This window comes from Perognathus longimembris, chromosome 1 (genome assembly GCF_023159225.1).
Source record: "Perognathus longimembris pacificus isolate PPM17 chromosome 1, ASM2315922v1, whole genome shotgun sequence".
Classification (NCBI taxonomy): Eukaryota; Metazoa; Chordata; class Mammalia; order Rodentia; family Heteromyidae; genus Perognathus; species Perognathus longimembris.
Genome location: NC_063161.1, coordinates 81,241,180 through 81,256,497, shown reverse-complemented (window position 1 = coordinate 81,256,497; position 15,318 = coordinate 81,241,180).

Here is a 15,318-nt window from a genome sequence, read left to right as displayed (position 1 = left end):
CGCACACACACTGGGATCATGCCCTCCTTCAACTGGTTCAACTTCCTGCCCAGGTGGAATGTCAGGATGTTTTCTACATACTTTCTGTTTGGGGAATGAGGTAAGTGACTGCTTGTGTCTGCAGATGCCTGTTTCTGACATTTTGTTAGCATCATACAGTCATGGTTTGAAAGTTGGGCCTCCCAACCCTTCACTAGGGTGCTTCCTGAATTCCAGGCTTGATCTTCAGAAAGGTCCCTTTCCTGATCTTGCCCTACACCCTTGCTTGGCACATTTAGTGCTAACATTGCTAGATCTATCTTCTGCATACTGCTGTTACCTTTAGAAGGGATGGCAGAAGTCTGGGATGGCTGTGGTAGGGAATCATGCTTGTATGCTGCCTGGCACTGACAGTTCCCTGTCAGTCTTCCTGGAGGCTGCATCAAATTCTGGGATGCTGTGTGCCTTAAGGAACAGCCAGGCTGATGTTCACTTCTGGTGACTGCCTCTTTGTGCTCCTGGATGTAGGTGCTTATAGAGTCACCAGAAAGGGCAGTGACCAACTTGTAAGTCTGGGAGGCCTCGTGGACCTGTGGAAGTTTGCCAGTGGGCTGGCTAAGTGCTTCTCCAGTTGTTTGTAACTTAGAGGCAAAATTCTTCCTCCATTTTAATAGCTGAGAAGACATTTCTAGATCCTGGGGCTCATCTAGAATGGATGGTTGTTTCCTTTGTTCAGGTGTATCGTAATGTACACCCCTATCCTGGGATGGGGAAGGTGGGTAATTTGGGAAAGAGCATGGGAGGTAGGGCTCAGTGGGGACCTGATCCTCTACTGGTGCAAAGGTTTGTGTCCCAAGTTCAGATTGATTCATATCTTGAGGCAGGGCTTCTGCCTGGGAAATGTGTGGAGCATCTTCAGGCTGAGGCTCAGCCGGGCAAACATAATTGAATGAAAAAGAAAGGTGTTGGACAGAGGATGACCTGGTATGAATCCATGCGGTTTGCACCAAGGACTCACTGTGCAGAGAGGGCAGGCCCCAGAAAAGCTGCCTGCATCCATGCTGTAACTTTTTCCCAAATATCCTGGGTAAAGTGAGCTGCTGAGAACCAGCAAGCTGCTCTGGTTTTCCTTTTCTGTTCCAAGTAGATTGTGGGGTAGCAATATGTTGCTCACTGTTCAGTGAGCTTAACAAATTCCTCAGAGAATTCCCCACATTGTGTACTCCCTCCTTTTCCCTCTCCTGACAAACTTTCAGTGTGGATTTCTCACTGATCCTTATCTCCATCAGCTCCTGGATTTCAGAGTTGGTAGCAGGAATAGAAAGCAACCCACAGTTATTGGGTGGGTTGGATTCTCGTGGGATTGTGGTAGAATCACACCAAAGACTCAGGATTGGATCAGCCATGGAAGGAGGGTAGGCCACAGGTTGAGGGGAAGGAGTTGGGCTAAAAGAATGTGCAGGTGATTGGAATACAATGCCTCCTAGAGGAATTAAAGGCTCTGGAGGCGGCAACACACTCTGGGATGTGTGTAACCCAGGAGAATCTGGGGAAGAGATTAGGACTGGTGACAAGGGAGCAGCTAGAGACTGCAGGCAGGCAGCTGAAGCAGCTGGGGAGACCACTGGGGACACAGTGTTGGCAAAAGCATCCTCCTCAGGCTGCCTTGGCGACTGATGGTCTGCAGCACATTTTGATTCCAACATTTCACCTAGGCCATCGCCTCCTAAGAGGTGGTAAAAGCTTCTGGTTTCATGGAGCTTTCCTAGGTAGCTGTAGGAGACAGGAGGCATAGATTGCAATCAGCATGACAGGCTCTGATGGATGCCCATGATGGGAGAGCATGGGTACCTGCTGTTCATGGCTAGTTTTACAAAGCCCTTATTATCCTACATCCTGGGTGTTTAGTCATGCCTCAGCCTAACCTCAAGTTTCCCCATCCCCAGAGCTTTCCCATGATCTGGAGTAGAAAGTCAGGAAAGGGACAGGTGGAAATTCCTTACCGAGTCAAAAGTGTAACTAGGTCATAAATCTCCTCCAGCTGCTTCCGGCATCTTCTGCGGTCTAGAAACAGAGGCAGAATAATGGTAGACTAGGGAAGGACTTGGTTTCTTACAAGTGGCTGAATGTAATGTGTACTTATGAGAGACATTGGAATACTTAACTGAACATAGTAATGAGGCCTGTAATCCTACCTGGGAGGAAATAGACTAGAAGTTTCTATCTCAAGGCCAACCTGGGCAAAAAGGAGTTTGTCAGATACCTTCTCAAGAAATGCCTGGGAATGATGGTAAATATATGTTACCCTGGTACAGCAGAAGCACAATGGGTTGATGCAGTGGCATTTTCTTGTCATCTCCAGACACAGGGAAACACAAGTAGGAGCAACTCCTGCCATAGTGGTGTCCAAATAAGGTAAGACTACCTCAAAAATATCTAGTGTGAAGAGGTACAGAAGGTATGATCCAATGGTAGTCTGTCCAGTAAGCACAAGAAAGAAAAAAACGAGATCCCATGCCTCTGTCCACAGCCAGAGTGCTAGGAAGACAAAACAGAGAGGCATCATGTCATTGCTTATGCAATACCTCCTAACTTCTATGCCCTTCTGAACTTCCCTGGAGGATTGGTCCTCTCAAAAATAGGTCTTAGTGAAGAGAAAACCAGTCTACAGTTGGGCCTGAAAGTCCCACCTCAAATTCAAGGCACTGTTGTTCCCCAGGCTCTGCCCACCTTCTCAATAGGCCACACCCATCCCTGGCTCACTGCAACTTCATGCCAAGCACAGAACCTGAGAACTGTCCCCAACCCTGATGTCCACTGCAGGAGCAACTCTTGAAGGGCTTTGCTACTGACATCTTCAAAGTCCTGGCCCTGGTTGTCAGAAACAAGCAAGATCCTCTCCTCTTAGGAGGAAGGGCATAGCCTACCTTTCCTGCTGCTGCTCTTCTTCCAGCTCCTGATATGTCCTCTCCTCTTCACACGATACTGAAAGACAGAGAGAGACTTAGGTCCCCTCCCCTCCAGAGACATGCTACTGACGTTCACATTTCCTGAACAGTTATACATTCTGCCTTTCCCTTTTTCGTTTCCTTACTTTCAATACTGATGAAAATGATTTCTGCCTGTCTTCCTTGACCTCATGACTACTCAAATCCTGCACAGTTCAGTGTTTCTTGATTTAGAATATTGGAAATGACAGTGAAAAAAAAAAGTCACTTTTGCTGGTTCTGGCTTGAGGGCTCTTACCTTCCTGGGCTGATTCCTTTTCTCAGGTGGAGGTAAGGGTGGATTACTCGGTAGGTAAGGGGTTATTAGGTAGAAGATCCCCAGTCCACACAGAAAGGCAAGGATCATATCCATTGCTCCTGTGGTGGTGCTGGGGGGTCAGCCATGGGGTACTGTCGCTCTTCAGAAAAAAGAGAGGATTCTCCATATCTGAATCGCTCTGTCGCTCTTGAGCAACTGGGCTCTGGGAGTTGCCTTCAGGAGCAGGCAATGAGGCTGACTGTTGCATCACAGACTTAAGAATCTGTGATGTGGCCTCCTCATCACAAAGGGCTTATGAGAGGAGGAAGGGGAGGGGAAGGAGGTGCTGTACCCCTCCACCCCTGCCTCCTCAAGTAGCATGTCCTTCATTCTTCTGGGCCTTGTATATTCCCACTTCTGATTCCATTTGCCCAACCTGTCAGAGACAGATGTCATTCCATTCCCTGTGTTTTCCCCTTGAACTCTAAAACTGCTCAAGTAGTTTTATCCCCTGGGGAATCTTCGTTTGAGCCCACCACTCTTACCACCTGTTAAGTCTGAAACTCTCCCAGGGATTTGTTACTTTATAGGGACATTTACTCACAAAAATTTCTTCTACTCATATTATTTTCCTCCAGAACAGGCTTTTATTTTCATTAATGTCGAAGTAGATATTATTTTATTATTATTTAATTTTAATCACTTTGTTCCTATTTTTAAACTAAATAGTAAGCTTTAAGTCATTTTATTTCTAATTTTTTTTGTAAAAAAATCTAATGCTTTATTTCAAAACCTAAAAATAGAATAAAATACAAGAAATTGAACTTCCAAATGATTGTGTGTGCTAGTTACATCTATACTCTGAATTAGAAAATTTGTACAAAGCCTTACACTCATGCTGTACACGCATTTTACCAACCAGTTGTTTTCAAACTGAGAGACAAGCATATCCTCAGTTTTTTCTTATTTTTGGCTGGTTGTGGGGCTTGAATCTTAGTGCCTGGGTACTGTCCCTTTGCTGCTTTTTTTGCTCAAGGCTCACTCAACCACTTCAGCCACAGCGCCATTTCCTTTTTGTTGGTGAATTGGAGGTAAGAATCTCACAGACTTTCCTGCCTTAGCTGACTCTGAACCACAATCCTCAGACCTTATTGTCCTGGCTAGCTAGGATTACAGTCATGCAGGGTCAGCATTTTCTTAAAAATGTACTTTGTATGTTTTGTATATACACAAATGCACACACTCATATGTAACCAAGCAAATGCTCAAAGTAGTACTAGAAGCATTCAAATGCTCATCAGCTGGTAAGTGAACAAGAAGAATTTTTAAAGTGACACATGAACTAAAAAAATAATATGTTATGTGAAAGAAACTAGACCGAAAATGATTATATATAGGATTCCACTGACAAAAAATCTCCAGAAAACTTTTAACAATGTTTGCCTATGGGTGTGGGATTCAGTATTAACTCGTGCAGATGTCAGGGATTATTGGGGGGGCAAAGAAGATATTTCAAACTAGGTAGTCATATGGCTGCATAGGTCTATAATTTATTAATAGTCATGGAATTATACAACTATAGTGGGTGAACTTAAGGGTTGGTAAATGATATCTCAGTAAACTGTTAAATAATCATAATTACACACAAACAGTAAATCAAATTTTGAAAAAACACCTCCCTAGTGAAGATACAAGGAAAAGAAGTAGATGAAAAAATGTTCAATATCTGTATAATCTACATCTGTATTAGTTTTCTGTTGCTGGTTTAAAAGATTATGCTAAGTTCAAAGGCTTGAAAAAAGACATTTTTTTTCAGTTTTTTAGCTTCTAAGGGCAAGGGATTTTATCTGGCTAAAATTAGTTTTTAGAATAATTTATCTCTGGAGACTCAAGCTTCTAGTCTGCTTTTTCCAGAAATTATATTATGGAGTTCTCTTTCATCATCAAATTATTCTGTCCTTTTCTCCATTCCTCTTCCACTTTTGCAGACCCTTTGACAACACTGGATCCGCCTAGATAATTCAGTATAATCTTTCTAATTTAAGATCAGCATATCGTCAGCCTTATTAACACTTGCACGAAGCGCCACATGACTGAAGAAACTATTCCAGAATCAGTAGCATTCTCTTATATAAAGTGTGAAAAAAAAATTTTGCTAGTGAAAGAGTTATTAAGAAGCCTTTAAATTCTATTTGAAGGAGTCTTGGTTTTGAAAAAAAACCCACTTTAAAATAGTTCATATGACAGATCATGGCTTTTTTTCATAATGTTAAAAGTAATCTTCTCTCTCTTTCCCCCGGGATATTTCCCAGAAAGATCTGGAAGTCACAGAAGAAGACATCTCAACTATGCTATAGTAAGTAGAGAAAGTTTGCAGCTAAAAGGAAGAAGTGTTTTTAAATTTGTATGATATGTTCAAGAGAATGATCTCTTAAGACTTTCAGGTGAATGCTATTTTTGGAGATCATTATTTCTAACAATTTTCAAGAGCAGAAAAATAGTAAATATCTAAATGACTAATCTGAATGTCTTCCAAATTACTTTCTAGTCCATATCATGGAACTACATGCCCATGTAATCAGCATACATAGACCTGACCTTTAGGCTGTTGGAATTGTATAAAATAATGTCAATGTGGCAATCTTATTTCCCATAGACTTTCAAAAAAGATCAAGAAATAAATTTTTGGAATCAGTTCTACTTATACATGCCAACCAAAATAATTGTATGTATGATCCATATACAACATTAACTTCATATGATAAAAATGTTTTTCTTCTATTATCAATATCACCATTATCATTTTTTAGTAAAAATAAGGTTTTGTTTTTATATCAACTTTTCCATTAAATAGAAGTAAGTCACTATATAGACATACCTGATAGAAAATGTGCTTTCTTTCTGATCTCTATGTCTAGAATATCTTTCATAAGTTCTTTTATTTATGTCAATATTAATACATCCTCTGAACGGATTGCACACTATTCTCATCTTTTTTTTCTCCTAATATTTCATCTTTTCATCTTTGGTTCTCATTCAAAAATTTTACAACTATTTTCTATACTCTTTATTCTTGTCATTTCTACTCTTACATTTTGAATATCAAAGAATATATTCCTTTTCTTTTCCTTTGATAAAGCATCCTCTTCTTGCATATGCATTTTTGTACTTATTTGTGTTTGCTTTTTTTATATTCTTTGATTCATGCTAGAGATTTCCACTCGGGCTATATATTCAGATTGGATACCATGGCACGAAAATTCTCTTAATAAGAGCACTGCTTTCAGTCACACCATTTTATCAGGGGTTATATCAAAATCACTATTTACATGTTGTTTTTCTTCTTGTTTTCCATCTTGTGCTTGTTAGTGTAGAGTGCAGAGCCGGGCTGCTCTGTTTGGGAAGCTGGGGATGAGGTAGAATCTTAAAAGGCCATATTTAACATTTCACTTAAATCTCCTTTAATGTACACTTTTCAACTGCAGCAAAGCAGGAAGAGAAAATCTCTACTTCTATGCTGAATTTCAATCCAGTTCCTATGTTTTCAGTTTAATTCTCAAATCTATTTCCTAATGTACCTGATATGTTAGCCTTTGTGGGAATAAACCAGATTTGTTGTCTTTGGCTTTCTCTGTTAGTTATGTGAAGATAGCTAAGTCACTGTCTTTCTCTTTCCTAGTTTCTAAAATTTTACTATGATTTTTGTCTAGACGTTACTTCTTTTTTTTTTGGCCAGTCCTGGGCCTTGGACTCCGGGCCTGAGCACTGTCCCTGGCTTCTTCCCGCTCAAGGCTAGCACTCCGCCACTTGAGCCACAGCGCCACTTCTGGCCGTTTTCTGTATATGTGGTGCTGGGGAATCGAACCTAGGGCCTCGTGTATCCGAGGCAGGCACTCTTGCCACTAGGCTATATCCCCAGCCCCTAGACGTTACTTCTTAATTGGTTATGTTTGTTATTTTAAATTACTTGAGTTTCAGAAAGTAAAGTGCATGTGTTCAATTGATCACACTTGTTTTTCTAATTCTTCCTCAATGACTATAATCACTGCCACAAATATATCTACTTCAATTATACACCTTTTAATTTTTAAATGATAAACTTTTTCAACAATGTGATTGACATGAAAATAAGCTTCAAAAGTATCTATCAATGAAAGATAGCATAAATTTAAACTTGGAATTTAGATGCTTATAACCTACAATGTAAACTAGCCCTAACACATAGATAATTATGAGGGAACATGGGAAAGAAATATATTTTGCTAAGTGGGAAGTCCTTGGAGATGGTTTTGTTTGTCTTGAGAGAGGGTCTCATGTACTCAGCCTTACCAAGAATTCAAGATCATCTTGCTTCAGCCTCTTCACTGCTAAGATTATAGGTATTAGTATTCCACCACCACACAAAGCTGTGAACTTCCAATGTCTTATTGAAAGAGATGATCTGAATGGTATTTTAAAGGACTAAAATTTTAAAGACAAGTTTAAAAAAAATTGCAAAAGACAACCTCAGAAAGGCAAAGAACAACTGTTTCCCTATATCCTCTCCTTTGCTTACAACCACATTTTCTGAATCCAGCAATCATGTCCATCTCCTCCTCCTCCTCCTCCTCCTCCTCCTCCTCCTCCTCCCCTTCCCCCTCTCCCTCCCCCTCCCCCTCCTCCTCCTCCTCCCCTTCCCCCTCCCCCTCCCCCTCCCCCTCCTCCTCCTCCCCTTCCCCCTCCCCCTCCCCCTCCCCCTCCTCCTCCTCCTCCATGTAGAGCACTTTTTCATATGTCTCTTGGCCATTCTCATTTCCTCATCAGAGAAATCTCTTTTTAAGTCTTTAGCCCACTTTTTGAGGGGGCTATTGGTTCTTTGAGGTTTTGTTTTGGAGGAATTTAATTTTTTTAGTTCTGTATATATTTTAGATATGAGGACTTGTCCGTTGTATGGCCGGTAAAGATCTTTTCCCAATCTGTGGGCTTTCTGTTTATCTTGGGAGCTATGTCCTTTGCCCTGCAGAAGCCCTGCAGTTTGATGCAGTCCCATTTGTCCAGCCTTTCTGTGATTTGTAGCATTTCTTGTAGCATTTCTGGGCATTTATTAAGGAAGTTTCGTCCTGTGCCAAGGAGCACAAGTGTTTCTCCTACTCCTTCTTGTAGTGTTTTCAGGATATCTGTTTTTATTTCGAGGTCTTTGATCCATTTGGAATTAATTTTGGTGCAGGGTGTTACATAAGGATCTAGTTTTAGTTTGTTGCAGGTGTTGAACCAGTTTTGCCAGCACCATTTGTTAAAGAGGCTATCTTTCTTCCATCCTATTTTTTTTTTAGCTCCTTTATCAAAGATTAAGTAGGGATTGGCAGACAGGCTGCCAGGAGCGCAGAATTCAGATAGTGGGAGACCCCACGGACACAAGGGAGGGTGCGAACCAAGACGCACACCGGCAGCGACGAGAAGTTCGGGTCCACACCGGGTTCGGACAAGGGAACCCAGCGTGGCAGAAAGAAGGAACCGGGGAAGCCACCACAACACTTCGCCAACCCCTGAAGGACCAACGGCTGCACGGGACACACACACAAAGCAGCAACAGTGAGTCTCCCATTATCCCCTCTCCCAACGGGAGACCAGCTATCAGAGACCCAAGCCCTGCAAAGAAGCTAGATCTCCCTCCCTCCCCCTCCCCACCCCGAGGGAACAAAGAACCCCCAACTCAGGTAGGGAGCTCCCATCAGGCGCTGGGAAGTCAGTTTAGCAGGGGAAGGGCCGAGCAGCCCCAAGGCCCCACAGGTTCCTGAACTGGCAGAACCGGCCCCGCCCTCTTCCCAACAGGGGCCAGGGGACGGCCGGCAGTGCAAGCCCCACCCAAGGCGCCTGGACCTCGCAGACTCTTACAACTAAAATCACAGGCGCTGGTGGGCAATACCAGCCCAGCAGGGACACCTGGGCCTGATCACGTCCCCCCCTCGCAGCAGAGGTGAGGTCTGAGGGTGCTAACCCACACCCGGAAAGTTGATCCCACTGGGCCCCACACATACCACCCCCCACAACGGACTCGCGGGAGGGCGCAAACACAACCCAACAACCCAGGGTTCGCTCTGGGAGGCATATCCCGCTAAAGTGCCTGTTGTAGTGGACGCACAGCGCACAGGAGGGCGGGGCCCCCGGCGACAGCGCCCGCTCTGGTAGGCGTACCCTGCACTGGTGGGCGGGGCCACAGCTACACCACCTGCTGCCGTAGACACACCTACACAGGAGGGAGGGAAGACCTACACAAATCTCCAGATGCACAAATCACAAAGAAACATAACTCAGTTCATTAAAGGGCAAGCCAACACGCTAGCTCCAAAAAGCAGCATGACTGAGGAGGAGATGGAGACTAAAAAAGCAAATGAGGCCATGTTAACAGGAATGATCGAAAGCGTCAGAAATGAAATCAGAAAACAATTCCAGGAGTTTAGAGCAGAAATCTGGAAGGACACCCAGGAAGCCAAGAAAGAAATGGAAGCAAAAATGGATACAATGCAAACCTCCTTTAAAGAAATTGAAGCAAAAATGGATACAATGCAAGCCTTCTTTAAAGAAAATCTCCACATCCTGAGAATTGAAATGCATGAAAAAATAGATTTAAAATACAGCTCTTTAAAGGAAGAAATTTCCATGATCAGAGCTGATATGACAACCATAAATAGCTCTCTGACATCCATAAACTCCACAATTGAAACCATAACACAAAGAGTGGACCATATAGAATCCAGAATCTCTCGCCTGGATGATGAAGCAGCCGACAACAACCAGAAAATGACCACACTCCAAGAAAAGGTGAAGTTTCAGGGAAGACTAATCCAGGAACTAATGGACAAAGATAAGAGATATAATCTGCGCATAATTGGAATAGAAGAAGGAGCCGAATACCAGAGCAGAGGGATTCATCATGTTCTCAATAAAGATATTGCAGAAAACTTCCCCAATCTCACAGGGGACCCCATCCAGGTAACCGAAGCCTATAGGACACCTGGCAGGCCAGACCCCAGGAAAGCCACCCCAAGGCACATAATAGTCAAGACTACAGACCTCAAGATTAAAGAGCAAATTCTGAATTCAGCCAAAGCGAAGAAGGAAACTTTCTTCAATGGGAAGAGGATTCGAATAACATCCAACTTATCCACACAAACTTACCATGCTCGAAGTGAGTGGAAGAACACCATCCAAGTACTTCAGAATAACAATTTGCAACCTCGGATCAAATATCCAGCGAAATTGGAGTTCACATTTGAAGGGAAAACCAGATCTTTCCACACCAAAGAGGAGCTAAAGGAGTATGTGAATAAAAAACCAGCCCTAGAGCGAATTTTAAGAGGGGAACCCCACCCAACAGAGATCGTAAAAGACACACAGACAGAATCAGAAAGAAACTTCAATAGCCAAAGTCCAGCAGAAAGACCAGCTCACTAAAGACAAGAAAAAAAAAAAAAAGAGGAAAAAACAGCCCAACAAGAAAATGGAAGGAGAAAAAACACCCTTATCCTTGATCTCTTTAAATATAAATGGCTTAAACTCCCCGATTAAGAGGAGCAGACTGGCAGAATGGATTCGCAAACAAAAAGTTGACATCTGCTGTCTACAAGAGACCCACCTTACAGCAAGGGACAAAAACAGGCTTCGAATGAAAGGATGGAGCAAGATCTACCAAGCAAATGCACCCACCAAAACGGCAGGTGTAGCCATTCTGATTTCAGACAAGCTGGACTTCTCATTAAAGTCAACTCAAAAAGACAAAGAAGGACACTACATATTAATACAAGGAAAAATCCAGAATCAAGAAATCACGGTGATAAATGTATACTCACCAAACAAAAGAGGCCCTACATATGTCAAGCAAATTCTCACAGAATTACAGAACAAGATGGACCCAACACAATCATAGTGGGTGACTTTAATACCCCTCTCTCCCCGAGAGACAGATCCAACACCCAGAGGATTAGTAAGGGAGCTGAGGACCTAAATAATACCATTTTCCAGATGGATCTAACAGACCTATATAGAATCTTCCACCCTACAGAGACCCAATACACCTTCTTTTCAGCAGCCCATGGATCATATGCCAAAATAGACCACGTCATAGCCCACACAAAGAACCTCAGCAAATACAAAAGTATGGACGTCATCCCATGTATTATATCTGATCACAGTGGATTAAAGGTAACCCTCAACAACAAAGGATACCACAGAGGCTATACACACTCTTGGAGGCTAAACACCACGCTGCTATCCAACACTTGGGCCACAGACCAAATTAAAGATGAAATCAACGAATTCATAAGCCACAATGACAAAGAAAACACATCACAAAGAAACCTATGGGACACAGCTAAGGCAGTACTGAGGGGCAAGATCATTGCACTCAGCACCCACATTAAAAGAATGGAAGCAGAGCAGGTGAATAACCTCACAATGAAACTAAAACAACTGGAGAAACAAGAAATGACAGAATCTAAAACGACTAGGAGGGGAGAGATCACAAAGATTAAAGAAGAGATAAATCTGACTGAGGGCTGGGGATATGGCCTAGTGGCATGAGAGCTTGCCTCGTATACATGAGGCCCTGGGTTCGATTCCCCAGCACCACATATACAGAAAACGGTCAGAAGTGGCGCTGTGGCTCAAGTGGCAGAGTGCTAGCCTTGAGCAAAAAGAAGCCAGGGACAGCGCTCAGGCCATGAGTCCAAGGCCCAGGACTGGCCAAAAAAAAAAAAACCAAAAAACAAAAAATCTGATTGAAAATAGAAAGACCCTTCAACAAATAAATAAGACTAAAAGCTGGTTCTTTGAGAAAATAAACAAAATTGACAGACCCCTTGCAAGACTTACAAAAAAAAGAAGAGACTCATATACATAAAATCAGGGACTCCACACACGATATTCAAACAATCATAAGGAGCTATTTCCAAAACCTCTACTCAGCAAAAAACAATAATTTTACAGAAATGGATCAATTCTTAGAGAAGTACAAACTGCCCAAACTGAACCAAGAAGAAATAAATCAACTAAATAAACCAATAACTTACGGTGAGATACAGGAGGTAATCAAGAACCTCCCTACTAAGAAAAGCCCAGGCCCAGATGGATTCACCAACGAATTCTACAAAACCTTTAGTGAGGAGCTAATACCAATACTCCTCAAACTCTTCCGCGAAATAGAAACAGAAGGAGAAATCCCAAACTCATTCTACGAAGCTAATATCATACTCATTCCCCAACCAGGCAAAGACCCAACAAAAAAAGAGAACTACAGACCAATATCACTAATGAACACAGACGCAAAGCTTCTCAATAAAATATTAGCTAACAGGATCCAGAAACTGATCAAGAAAATCATACATCATGACCAATAGGCTTCATCCCTCAGTCACAAGGATGGTTCAACATCCGTAAATCAATCAACATAATTCACCACATAAACAGATCTAAAATTAAGAATTACATTGTTATCTCAGTCGATGCCCAGAAAGCCTTTGACAAAATACAACATCCATACCTATTAAAAGCTTTGGAGAGAACAGGAATACATGGAACATTCCTCAAAACAATAAAAGCCATATACAACAGACCAACTGCTAACATCATATTAAATGGAGAGAAACTTAAATCATTCCCCCTAAACTCAGGAACAAGACAAGGATGCCCACTCTCCCCACTTCTGTTCAACATAGTGCTGGAATCCCTAGCCATAGCAATAAGGCAAGAGGAGGACATCAAAGGGATCCACATCGGCAAGGAAGAAATCAAGTTATCCCTATTCGCAGACGACATGATCTTATATCTGAAGGACCCAAAAAACTCAGTACCCAAACTCCTACACCTAATAAACCAATTTGGCAAAGTAGCAGGATACAAAATCAATCCACAAAAGTCAGCAGCTTTTCTGTACACCAGCAATAGACAAACAGAAAAGGAAATTATGGAAACAATTCCATTTACAGTAGCCAAAAAAAGAATAAAGGACCTAGGGATCAACTTAACCAAGGACGTGACAGACCTATTCAATGAAAACTACAAAAATCTAATAAGGGAAATCAAAGAAGACACAAGGAGATGGAAAGACCTCCCATGCTCATGGGTAGGCAGAATCAATATAGTGAAAATGGCCATATTGCCCAAATTGTTATACAAATTCAATGCAATACCTATCAAAATCCCAGCCACATTCTTCACTGAAATAGAGAAACCAATCCATAAATTCATATGGAACAGCAAAAAACCTAGAATAGCCAAAGCAATTCTAGGCAAAAAAAATAGTGCAGGAGGTATTACAATACCAGACTTCAAGCTCTACTACAAGGCCATCATAACAAAAACAGCATGGTATTGGTATAAAAACAGATCGGAAGACCAATGGATTAGAATTGAAGACCCAGAAATAAAACCGCACTCTTACAGCCAACTGATATTCGACAAAGGAGCTAAAGACATACAATGGAATAAACATAGCCTCTTCAACTACTGGTGCTGGGAGAACTAGGCAGCCATATGCAGAAAACTCAAAGTAGACCCAAGCCTATCACCATGCACCGAGATCAATTCAAAATGGATCAAGGACCTCAATATCAGACCTGAATCCTTGAAACTACTGAAGGACAGAATAGGAAAGACGTTAGAACTTACAGGCACAGTAAGGAACTTCCTGAATAGAGTCCCAGGGGCACAACAAATAGGGGAAAGACTCGACAAATGGGACTACTACAAATTAAAAAGTTTCTGCACAGCTAAGGTCATAGCCACCAAAATAGAAAGACAGCCAACGATATGGGAAAGGATATTTACCAGCACAGCAACAGACAAAGGCCTAATATCTGTCATCTACAGAGAACTCAAAAAACTAAGCCCCTCCAAGCCCAATAAACCTATTAGGAAATGGGCAAAGGAGCTAAAGAGAGACTTCACAAGAGAAGATATAAAAATGGCAAAGAAACACATGAGGAAATGCTCAACATCCCTGCTAGTAAAGGAAATGCAAATAAAAACAACCCTGAGATACCACCTCACCCCAGTTAGAATGGCATATACTTTGAACTCAGGAAACAACAAATGCTGGAGGGGCTGTGGGGAAAGAGGAACCCTCCTCCATTGTTGGTGGGAGTGCAAATTAGTACAACCACTTTGGAGAACAGTATGGAGGTTTCTCAAAAAGCTCAATATAGACCTACCTATGACCCAGCCATACCACTCCTAGGCATCTATCCTAAACAGCAAAACCCAAGATATCAAAAAGACATTTGTACTTCCATGTTTATTGCGGCACAATTCACAATAGCCAAAATATGGAAACAACCCAGATGCCCCTCCACAGACGAATGGATCCAAAAAATATGGTACTTATACACAATGGAATACTACATAGCGATTAGGAATGGTGAAATATTGTCATTCGCAGGGAAATGGTCAGAACTCGAACAAATAATGTTGAGTGAGACAAGCCTAGAACACAGAAAACAAAGGGGCATGATCTCCCTGATATATGACTGTTAACAAAGGGAGATGGAGAGACAGTAGAGACCAAGTCTGTGAATACTGTATATGTTCTTCATACATTGTATATTGTATATATGTCTACCTGACCTAGACAAGGGATAGAAAAACAGGTCGTAAGATATCACAAGAAATGTACACACTGCCCTACTATGTAACTGTACCCTTTTTGCACAACACCTTGTAAAAAAATTTATGTTCAATTAATAAATAAAAACAACAACAACAACAACAAAAGATTAAGTAGGCATAGTTCTGCGGATTCATTTCTGGGTCTTCAGTTCTGTTCCATTGCTCTTCAGGCCTGTTCCTGTGCCAATACCAAGCTGCTTTTATTACTATAGGTTTATAATACAGCTTGAAGTTTGGTATTGTAATTCCTCCATCACTGTTCTTTCTGCTTAGGATTGTTTTTGCTATTCATGGTCTTTTACTGTGCCATATGAATTTCTGGATTGCTTCCTCTATTTCATTAAAAAATGGTTTTGGGATATTAATGGGTATTGCATTGAATTTGTAGATAGCTTTTGGCAATATTGCCATTTTGAGCATATTAATCCTCCCAATCTGCTAGTCACAGCAGAG